Below are 11,594 nucleotides of genomic sequence, written 5' to 3'. Positions count from 1 at the left end.
TACAGAACTGAAGGCTTAGTACCCAGGTTAGTGAGAACCAGAACTGACTGGACAGTACTAGGGAATCTCTCATTGCAGGTTTTTAGGCATATTTGTTTAGGGATATTTCATAGAATCATAGGATAGTTTGGGTTGGAAGGGACTCGTAAATGTCATTGAATCTAGTCATTGTGGAAGAGTGGTCTTTCATTCTTTGTATTACTATCTTTTCAAAACTACTTAAATATCTACTTAGAGAAATACTGTTATTTTTGTAGACTGTAATTTTACTGCTATATATTATGCAAAAAGAGTAAAGTCTTAATTGTGTACTTGGAAGTGAGCTGGAAGGGTAGTATACTTAAATTGCAGCTCATAAGCAGTAGATGAATTTAAGCGTGATGTTAATAATTCAGAGTAAAATACCATGGGCAGTATGACTCCTTTTCCTGAGAAGTATCCTTGTAGCTTTTTGTATCCATTCTGAATTTCAGGTAAACTGAGGGTGCTTTTGATGGCTGGCTACAGTAAGTGCGAGTGAACTGTAACTGTTGGAAGAGGCTGTGAGCTGATAAAACTTGCATGTTTCTGTGAAGAGAAGTCGAAGGAAAGAGTCACTTGTGACCTAGAGTAAACATTTGAAGGGAACGTGGCTTAGCAGTGCTTAAAGGACCACTTAGATCACTGGGTGTTTTTTGTTTTGTCTCCCATCTTACGATGTGTGAGTTGTGGTCAGGTAGCAGAAGGAGTTCTGCAATTGCTAGATTTTCTATAAAACAACTGTTCTGGCCCCATTCTTCATAATCATTTGCACAGAAAGGTGACCAAAAAAAAAAAACCGGTGGCTGTTCTAGCATAGAGCTGCAAGCTCCCATAAAAAAATGGAACCAACAAACCAGTCCATAGAATGCTTTTGAAATAATTCAAAGATGAAAAGTCATGTTTACTACTTTTTATGAGAGGATGAGAGTTGGAAGGGCCAAGTCTGCTGTGAAGGAGAAAGAGAATTAAGAGAAATAAACTTGAGCAATATTTACAGAAAGATAAAATACTCAGTTTTGTTTTAAGTTTTGTGAGTCTTTAAATATTTAATCTGCAGGAAAACATTTCAGTGTGATTTTTCAGCTGGAGGAAAATGCTGACAAGGGAAGTTGGGGTGGGGAATTAAGTGCACTGTCAGGTGCCTGTTTATTTTTGCGCTCAAGTAATCTTACATGGAGATCATGTTGAAAAACTTACTGGAAAATACTGTGTCGATACCTTCTTTATTCAAGGGAATTCTGTTGTCCTTCTGGTGGTGAGTCAGGGTAAGTGTTCTTAAAAGGTTTTGCTGAACTGATTTAAACCTGAGAACACCATAACCACATACCTGTGATTCCTTTTAGGTGATTCTGCTACCTGTAATTTGTGCTAAACTCGGGTCATTGAGTGTTTTTCCCCCATCTTTTACCTCCATGTTTTTGTAAAGATTGCTATTTGTATTGGAACTTTAATTCAAGATTAAGTTGAAGGTTTTTGACAGACTAGTGTTGAGAAATGACATCAAACCTTTCAATGAACATGGAATTTTTTTCAAGTTAAATTCAATTTTTATGCTATGTATAAAATAGCATTGACAGCATGTGTTTTCTTTTAATGCCAGTTTGAGCACACATTATGTCCAATTCTTGCCACTAAAGGAAAATAGAAATTAGTAATTTAGAGCATTTGATGTGGAGCTGTTCATGTGCTATGGACAAGTTGTAAGGAATCTTCAGGTAGTACCTGAATAAAGCAAAGTTTTCACAGTATGCTTAACTTCGCTGATTAAGAGCTGCATCTCAGCTCAGAAATTATGGCTGTAAGAATTGAAGGACTGTAAATGAGTTCTGAAAAACTGAAAGAAAATGGAATGTCTGCAAAACTAATACCAGGTTGATTAAAATCCTCCAGAGTGTTTTGGCAGATAGGAAAGCAGGCTATAGTCTGCTGAAGACATAAACGGTCTATTCCGAAAACATGTCTTTGTTGATAATACTTATGGGAGTTTGCATTCTCCTACAGATTAGCTTTAAAAATGCCAAAGAACAGACCCGTCTCTCTTCATTGACCTCAGTTAAAGGGCTGGGAGCAAAAAGCAAGCTTGCTGAGTATTTTCAGTGTGTTAGCTGGCTTTATGCAAAATCTGTATTCCTCTTTAAGACAAAGTGTAAAGCTTCAATGTTAGGTAATAAGGGTTGTTTTGTTTTTTTAGGGTTTTTTTTCTGTTAGCCAAGATTAGTAGTTTGAAGGTGTTGTCCAGCAGTTCCAGGAAATTCCCTGGTGACACAAGAAGGGAATATTTAACATCTGTCACAACTTTATCTTCAGTGACACCATAAATGGATGGGTCTTGGTCAGATGCGGATGTCTGTACATGTCCTGTGCTTCAGAAACTGTGAAAGGTAAAAATACTATTCTGTCGTTGCTGATTTTACTTTTTTGCGTGACTACTATTGTGTGTGGTTAGTGTCAGTCTTTGGCAATAACATTTCTTAAAAACCCTCAGTTGCCTGAATGTTTTATGGTATCACTGTTTCCATGTCTTAACTCCATTAACTAATAAGCAACAGTAGATGCAATTGTTTGATTATGGAGTATGGACCAAGGACGTGGGAATCTTACATTTAAACACAATCTCTTCAGATTTATCTGGTACTTGTATTTCTTCTAGAGAGCTTAAGGAAAATATTGAAATCCAGTAGAACTAATTCTAGACTGTAGTTCAGTAGTGCTTGAAATGTAAATATTAAATATTTTTTATTTTATGCTGTTTATTTCCTTCAAAGTAACTATGGTACAGTTGTTGGCACTTCTAAATGTAATGAGTTTGGCTTTTACTTCTTTTTATTAAGCAGAAAAAATAGTGAGAAAGGACATTTAGAGGAACTACTTTGTATTCAGGAGTGGAGAATCAGCACTTTGTTCAGAGTTGACTAGACAAATTATTTGGGAGCCAAACTGCTGAAAATGTCTTCTTTATGTTTCTGTATAAATCTGATTTACCTTTCAGAGCCTGATACCATATATAAGTAGGAATAATGTTTTCTCACTGCAAATTTACATGTTGCCTGCTGATACTGTCTTGGAAAACTATGGACAGTGGCTGTAGTCAGCTAATTTTAGTGTTACATGAGCTTGTCATTCTTGCCATTCTTCCTGCAGTGCAGTACTGTCAGGCAGGATTTCCTTGCACTGTTGTCTTTTCCCTCCTTCTGTAGCCAAGTCAGCTAAACCAGTTTTCAATACCCAATCCTTTAATATCTCCCAGCTTTAAAGAATGCTGTTCTTTGCTCATCCTCCACTCTTTAAAATGAAATATGCATGGTCATACGAGGTGGGATGGTTGTTTACAAAGACTTTTTGTTCTGCAAAGATGAATGAGGTTTGTACTGGAAGAAGTTGACTCAACTTTGGCCTCTTAGTGCCTTTCCCTTTACCACTAGTAGCAGGGAGATGAAAACAGGCAGATGACTTCTCAGTAATTCTTCCTCAATAATTATTTTGTCTTCATCAACTCTGCCTTTCCATTCCCACTGCTTAAAAATGCTGGGTTTCTTCCTTTAGGATCATTATCATGTATCAGCTGAAACTCCCTACAGCAGTATTTCATGGGCTTCCTGGTCTAAACATGCCAGTCAAATTAAATTATATTAAAGACCTATGTTTCCTTAAGAAATTCTGTATTTTAAGGTCATATGCAGCAGACACAAATGTACTAAGCAAAGGAACGTTCTTCACCGGAACAGATTAATTTCTGAGCTTGCAATGTAAAATTCTTTGTAGTAGTTGATCAGTTCATTTAGCGATCACTTCTAGAAATTAATGTACTTTATTCACATTTACTGCCTAGACTGGTGAATATGTAAACCACCCTCTGTGAACCACTTCAGGAATTTTTGTGCATGTAGACTGCAAGTGCAATATATACAATTTAAGAATATAAAGCAGTGATTTATTAGAAGGTGTAGATGACTGGTAGCATGTTAGTCTTGACTAAATGGTGATGTACCCTTCATGAGACATCTGACATGTGATGAGGAAAAACCTGACCTCAGCCCACAGCAACAAAAACGGCCAGCCTTACGAAGTGAAGACTTGACTCCTTGGAAGGTAAAATTGTGGGTGGCCAGGTAGGAAAGAGAGGAGCTCACATCATTCTATGAATCCTTTACAGGAATTTCTGAGACATTTCCTGACCTGTTGGTCCTATTCCAGAAATGTGTTGCCTTAGCCAGTACCTGCACTGTCTCAAATTCAGGTTGGTCATGCTGTAACTCCTCTTCAAGCCACAGATGTTTCATTTTATAAAAAGCAGTTGAACACACTGACTGTGTTCTTCAGTCACCAAGATTTACCTCAGATTTGCAGGTTAGAGACTTGTTAGTGAAGTGTTTTACCTCTTAAATGTTTTCCGCTCTGAACAGTTTCACAGAGTACTTGGTGTCATCTACCTGGACTTTATTAAAGCTTTTGGTACAGTTTCCCATAGCATTCTCATGGAAAAGCTGACAGCCCATGGCTTGGACAGGTGCACTGTTCACTTGGTAAAAACTGCCAGGATGTCCAGGCCTTGAGAGTGTTGATGAGTACAGTTACATCCAGCTGGTGGCTGGGCATGGGTGGGGTTCCCCATGGCTCAGTAGTGGGAGCACTTCTGTTAAATATCTTTATCAATGATCTGGATGAGGGAATTGAGTGCACCCTCAGTCAGTTCACAGGTGAAACCAAATTGCATGGGAATGTTGATCTGCTGAAGGGCAGGAAGGCTCTGCAGATGGATCTGGACACCCTGTGGTGTGAGTTTCATCAAGTCTAAGTGCTGGGTCCTTCCCTTGGGTCACAACAATCACAGGCAGTGCCACAGGCTGGGGGAAGAGTGGCAGGAAAAGGATGTGGGGGTGCTGGTGACAGCAGCTGGACATGAGCCAGGGTGTGCCCAGGTGGCCAAGAAGGCCAAGGGCATCCTGGCCTGGATCAGCAATAGTGTGGCCAGCAGGACCAGGGCAGGGATTGCCCCCTGTACTGGGCACTGGTGAGGCCACACTTCAAGTGCTGTGTCCAGTTCTGGGCCCCTCACTGCAAGAAAGACACTGAGGTGCTGGAGGGAGTCCAGAGGTCAACAGAGCTGGGGAGGGGTCTGGAGCACAAGTCCTGTGAAGAGTGGTTGAGGGAGCTGGAGATAAGGAGGCTCAGAGTGACCTAGAAGGAGGTTGTATCCAGTTAGAGGTCAGTCTCTTCTCCCAGGCAGCCAGTGACAGGATGAGAGGAAATGGCCTTAAGCTGCACCATGGGACATCCAGGTGGGGTATCAGGGAGAAGTTCTTCACAGAAGGAGTGATCAGGCATTGGAATGGGCTGTCCAGGGAGATGATGGAATCACCATGCTTGAAAGATTTCAGAAAACACCTGGACTTGGCCCTTAGTGCTGTGGTTTAGTTGACAGGGTGGTGTTCAGTCAAAGATTGGACTCAATGATCTTGGAGGTCTTTTCCAACCTTAATGATTCTGTGGTTTTTGTCTTTTCTTTTATACCCCTGTTATACCTTTTTACCACTTCTGTATTCCTAGTGGTTTTTCCTTACATTCTTGAACTTGTTTGTTAAGCTAAGAGACTAAACATTTTAGAAGCTTCATAGCTAAGGATCAGTGTGCCCCAGACCCCAAGGTCCTCTCCAGAACACATTCTGTAAACCAAGATAGAACCATCCAGGGGAAGGTTCCTTGGGGAGGGGGGCTCACTTGAGCCTCTCATTGGGGAATCTTAGATATGCTGATTATTAAAACCTATAATGTTATACCCGATCTTCAGGGATAGACTCGGCGGGGTGCATTTCAATGCATATGACCTGGACGTGTGCACCTAAGGATCCTTAAAATAAATACCAAGGTGAAATCCCTTTTCCCCTTAACCGTGTATGACTCTTGATTTTAAGACCAGGAAAAGGCATCACTATGACAAGTGGAAATGGCCTCAGGTTGCATCAGGGGAGGTTTATATTGGATATTAGGAAAAACTTATGAAGAGAGTCGTTAAGCAGTGGGTCTGGCTCCCCAGGTTGGTGGTGGAGTTGCAATCCCTGGGATTGTTCAAAAAATGAGTCAACATGGCATTTTGTGATATGGTTTAGTAGGTAGTGGTAGGTGTAAGAGAAGAGTATTTGTATGATAAGCTGTTCTTTGTTAAAGTGTATGTGAGAAACTTGGTTCATTGCAGGTGGTTACTACAAACTGCTGCAGCTCTCCCTTCATAGTGATTCTCTGCCAGGAGTAACTCGTCCTGGTTGTAGTTGTCATAAAGAGTCTGCTCACTGTGGTCTTGGGGTGGAAAATTACAAGAAATGGTGCCTTGTAGTCCTGCTATTATTACATGGGATTTTCAGTAATTCCTTTAGCCTCCTTGTACAAATGGGTTTGATTAGGTTTCTCTGCTTTTGCAATTGTAGTAAAAGGCTTGGGAATCTTAAATTACCATAGGATGAAAACATGTAAAAAAAAAATCTGTAATAAACCTCTAAGACATTACTCTGGGAATAAAACATCCCTTCTTTGCCAGCAGATTAACATTATCTGGCCTTTAACAGATGGCAATTACAGCTGTTTTGATGTTGCAATGCTGTGAAGGAAGATGTGATGGGATGGAGGTATTGCATAATTCTCTATTCTGAAATTGATAATGGCTTTGTGGCTTTCTTAGCAAAACACCTGATTCTTTTCTTGAGGAGTGAATCTTCTGTAGAGCACAGATTAAGAAGATGCACAAATAATTGCACTTAGGCATTAAAACCTTTCAGTGTGTATCAAACATTGGTGGATGCACACTGCAAAACAGTAATTCGTACATTTCTTACGCCTTTTGTTAGATTTGAGCAGTTTGTAGAGTCTGCCTCTAAACCTATGTCAAATTAGTGTCATACAGGTGTTGCCCATTGTAGGGAAGCTGACTTCAGGCACGCAGTGGATTGTGGTGGTCCTTTCTCTCTCCCCCTACCCCTTTTATCAAAAACCCACAGCTGTGTGCTTATATAGTAGGTCAGGAACAAACACCAGTTTCCATGCCAAGTGTGTAATTTACTAATAAAACTTTCTGATTGATTGTGGACCCTTTGACTTGTCGTTCCTTTTGACCAGTGAGCATTTACAAGTCTTAGGTACTTCCTTCCCCCTTCAGAGTTTGTTGTCACACCCATTGTTGTTGCTTATTCAGTGATACATTAGTCATAAGCTTGGACAATGAAGGCTGTAGTCATAAACTGTAGTCAACAGCATTTAAATGAAGGCTGTAGTCATAAACCAGTAATTTAAGAGCATGGTTTTGAGGGTACTGCTGTTGTTGAATTTTTATGTTACTCTAAAATAAAATTTAAGAATGGCATCGTTAATTTTTTTACTTGTTAAATGCAGTCTTGCATGGAGGTTGATACTAGTAGACTTCTAATGACAAGCTACTCACTGAAAAATGGAGTTATACATACTCAGAAATTGAAGTGAAAATCAGACTAGTTTCACTGGATTGTTCTTCCCCACAAATGAAAACAGTAGGGAATAGAAGGACACTCATGGGTTTTGTTTGTGTTTTGCAGTGGTGTAAGATGCCGTCCTCCTTACATTTAGAGGAATGAACTGGTTTGAGTTATTGGCATAGGTAGAAATCAGCCTAATGAGTTTCTCGGTTAAAACCAACTCTGCAACTTCCTGAGGTAAAATTCAGTATATGTTTTCCATCAAACCTGCTTTTGCTAAGACTGCACAATTAAATGCTGCAAGGTCAGTTTGCAGACTGGTCAATGAAAATGCACTTAATTTTTCCACCGAACTACAAAATTCTCTATTCTGTGCCAGTGTTAATACAGGCTCACTGTAATTATACAGTGGTCAATAACTTTATAGGGTGTGGCCATACATAATACAGAAGATAAATATTTTTTGAAACTGAACTTCTACAGATAACAAATGGATTTGCAGTAAGGGTCAGATTTGTAGCAGTAGTTATGCAGTCTTCTGTCTCACCCTGCCAACAGAGGCAGTGGAAATGCTTCCCTTTAAGAAGGGGTACCATCTGGGATCAGGCAATCCCTGGAGCAGTTACCCCTGAATCACCAGCCCAAACAATAGGTAGAGAGGAATCAGCAATGAAAACAGTTGAGTCTTTTCTGTGGAAGGCACTCGTGTTTCAGGAACAGTTACTTCTCTTTGCTCCCACCCTCAGGACAGAAGAGTTAGTTCTTCTAGAGCATTTGTGTGCAAAGTGGATAAAAGTGTCTCTAAGTGTGGATATGGGACACATTTTTTTGGCATGGTTTCTATTGTACTCTAAAAGTTTCCTGTTTACTGTGGCAAATGACTTTGGTAAATGACATCACTTTTGTAAGATGTTTTTCTCTTTACTATTAAATTGTTACAAATGGTAGTAGCTGAAACAGTTACTGATGCTATCATTAAGTGCCTTCTGCATCCTGGAATCTCCTAAGTGCTACTGCCCAGTGCACACACAAATATTTAAGATTGTGCAAGCTTTAATTTAAGCACGTTATGTAGCCCTGAGGCAGGCAGAGGGATGACTCAAGGTTTTTAAAAGTTAAACAAATGTTTAACTAGTCTGTTAGGTCTGGTGCAACTTTTCATCATTTTGAAAGATTGAGCAGTCAACTTTCAGTGTATCAGTAAAAACAGTGTATTAATCTGTGAGAATGGGCAGTTAATCAGACCAAGTCTAGAACAGAAGTTCAATAATTAAACATAATTGTGGGTCTGGTCCTGCTCTTACTTTTATTCTTACTAAAGAAAAAAAAGTCTGCTATACCAAAGAGCATTTAGGTTACAGTTCACATCTGCTGCACAAGTCATGGAAGTTGAAATGAGTCAATCTGCAGCTTCTGTTGCATGTGACACTAGTGCAAGATAAACTATTTGTTGTCTGTAATGGATCTCTTCCTGAATTGGGGCCAAGACTTCTTGATGTACTGATTGCATTATTAAAATTCAGTATCTGTTCGTGGAGGCTGTCTGCTTAGCAAGGACTGTCAGTGCTTAATAGGAGCCACACTACTAGGGACTTTGTATTTCCATTTACTAATTTCACGGCATCTTAATTGCAACGTTCCTTCTGATTTTCAGTCCCATTATTCCTTTTTATGTTGCTTATGGGCTGCAGTCTTCTTCCAAGCCATTAAGTGGAAAACATTTGTTTGTTTTAAAAGGGATCACCACTTGAATTACTCCCTTGCCTGTGCCCTAAATGATGCATGACGTGCTTACCGGTGAGTGCTCCTCTGTTGTTGCTGTTACCCATATGCTTGTTCCGCTGCGTGTGCTTATGCGATTTGAAGACACTCTTGACTTGTTTCATCTGCATCCAAACGTCGCTGCGTACACCCCCGCACGGCCGGCTGATTACCGCCCTTTGAAAGAGCGGCGAAGCTGGTGCGGGCGGGCCCTCAGCCTGCATGGCGGCAGGGCTGTGTCCCCGCTCCGCCCCGTCCCGGGAAGTGGGGTGGCCGCAGGGACGGGCGGGGGCGGTCAGGGGGCGGCTCCGGGGGCGGGCGCCTGTAGGGGCTCCGGGCAGGGCCGAGCAGCCGCCCGCCAGCGGCCGGCGCCGTGCGGGGCAGCTGGGGACATCCGAGTCCGACACCGCTCTTCCCAGCGGCGGGGGTGGGAATTGCTGGCCTTCAGAATTACGGGAAAAAGCGTTACTTGTGCTCAGCCGGGCGACTTCCTATTTTGTCCGTCTCTTCGCCGTCGCGGGGAGGCAGAGGCCCCTGTTAAACCAAACGCCCGTTCTGCAGCTGAGGTGAGTAGAAGAGATGTTTTCAGCAAAGGTCCCTGTGCTCTTTTTCGTTTATATGAAGTGTGGGGGAGTGTGAAACTCTTTCCCCGCACTGTTACACGCGTGGATCTCTAGCAGTGAAGTTTGCTTGCGTTTGCATTTCTCCAAGCGTTTGTCCCAGACTTCGGGCAGGATATGCTTCTGGGTGTCTTCGGGCCAAAAAGCTCCTTTTGGTTTCTTTCTTTCAAGTCCATGAGACAGAAAGAATTGAAACTTTCTGTTTAGCTCATTGCATTAATCTCATTTTCTAAAGAATGCAGTACAGATGCTTGGCAGTGGTTTTCCTTGTGTGTGTAATGTTCTCATTATGTGTTCTCAAAATGTTTGCAATGTATGCAGTCATCAAAGGAAGTAAAAGCTCTTACTTAATTGCTCTCTGCTTAATTTGTATTCATTCACATTTTCTCGAAGTGGTGTATCATATTTTAATGAACTGGGCCTTCTTCAATGTTTGCCATTTCTGCCTTCTGAGGAAAAAATATTTTCGTAATGGGTTTGTGTATATATATATATCACGAGTATCATGTTCATGTACTCATACTTAAATTGGGAAGTGTCAGTTGTCTTCTCACCTGTAATGGACTGTATGATTTGTCTTTTGGAAGTGGAGGGTCTGGAGCACAAGTTCTGTGAGGAGCAGCTGAAGGAGCTTGGGGTGTTTATCCTGGAGAAAAGGAGGCTCAGGAGAGACCTTATCAGTCTCTACACCTGCCTGAAAGGTTGTGGTGAGATGAGGGTTAGTCTCTTCTCCCAAGTTATAAGCAACGGATGAGGAAATTGCCACAAGTTGCACCAGGGAAGGTTAGATTGGATATTAGGAAAACTTTCTTATCGGAAAAGGTTCTCAAGCACTGGAACAGGCTGCCTGGGGAATTGGTAGAGTCACTGTCCCTGTGGGTATTTAAAAGGCACGTAGATGTGACACTTGGGAACATGGGTTAGCGGTGGACATGGCATTGCTGGGTTAATGGTTGCACTTGATGGTCTTCTTGAACCAAAATGATTTTATGATTGTCTAAAATAGTTGAAATCCAACTTCTAGACTCTCTGTGAATTAAGACACTGATTGGGCAAGAGAATGTTTTCATGCTTGAAGGAAGCTTTGTGTGTTAGGCAAAAGAACGGAGTGGTCAGTTCAGATTTTTCTGTCGGAGGCTAATCTATAACAAAACAGGTCTCAAAAGGGAGAAAAAGGGAGAAAAAAGCTTTGGGTTTGTATCACAGAGATTGTAGTATTGAAGATTATAAATTTTGATTTTTTTCTATAATAATCATTTAAACCTGGGGAATTTTTGCATGATTTGGTGCTTGTAGAGGGCATTTTCAGTTCAAAAATGCCATACTAAGAGATGTCAAAACATAACTGTGTTTAGTAGGTCCCATGGAGCCTGATTTCTCACTACTGTGCTGTGTTTTTCCTTGCAATTTTGGCTAAGATACAAAAGTATTGTTAGTAAAGGTAACAGCATAGATAGTAAAGAATAGCAGGATAGATAACCTTTACTATTTGATTTGAAGCAGCAGGGTTATGATGCTGCAGTGAGTCTGAGCTTATAATGTTTTCTAGAATACACAATTAAATGTCTTCTTCAGAATGTTGTGTTACATGTACCAGGTAAGTTTCAGGGTCATGGTCATCTTTTTTGAGTGTGAAGAAAGTATGAAAGTGAAGTTTTGTGCTCATTTTGTTCTCTTTCCTTCTCGTGTTTGTGGGAGCATGGTGTTACCTGCACTGTGTTCTGTGTTGTTCTACTTGCAGCACTGCAGCAGT

At 41.0% G+C, this 11,594-nt stretch overlaps 1 protein-coding gene across 4 annotated transcripts in view; it reads left to right on the top strand.

Moving 5' to 3' along the window:
* Window positions 1-2,078: 2,078 nt before the first annotated feature.
* Window positions 2,079-11,594, top strand: part of IL31RA (interleukin 31 receptor A) — a 42,249-nt gene continuing 32,733 nt past the window's right edge. For 2 of the 4 annotated variants that reach the window (XM_019283432.3, XM_020584299.2), the window contains exon 1: window positions 9,552-9,787. The gene's annotated coding sequence lies outside the window, so the exon portion shown is untranslated. Of the gene's footprint in view, window positions 2,403-9,197; window positions 9,258-9,551; window positions 9,788-11,594 lie in introns of those variants that run through there. The other 2 variants (XM_020584300.2, XM_020584301.2) reach the window with 2 other exon arrangements.

This window comes from Corvus cornix, chromosome Z (assembly GCF_000738735.6).
Source record: "Corvus cornix cornix isolate S_Up_H32 chromosome Z, ASM73873v5, whole genome shotgun sequence".
Taxonomy (NCBI): Eukaryota; Metazoa; Chordata; class Aves; order Passeriformes; family Corvidae; genus Corvus; species Corvus cornix.
The sequence above is the reverse complement of the archived record's forward strand: the minus strand, read 5'-3'. Positions and strand labels throughout refer to the sequence as shown.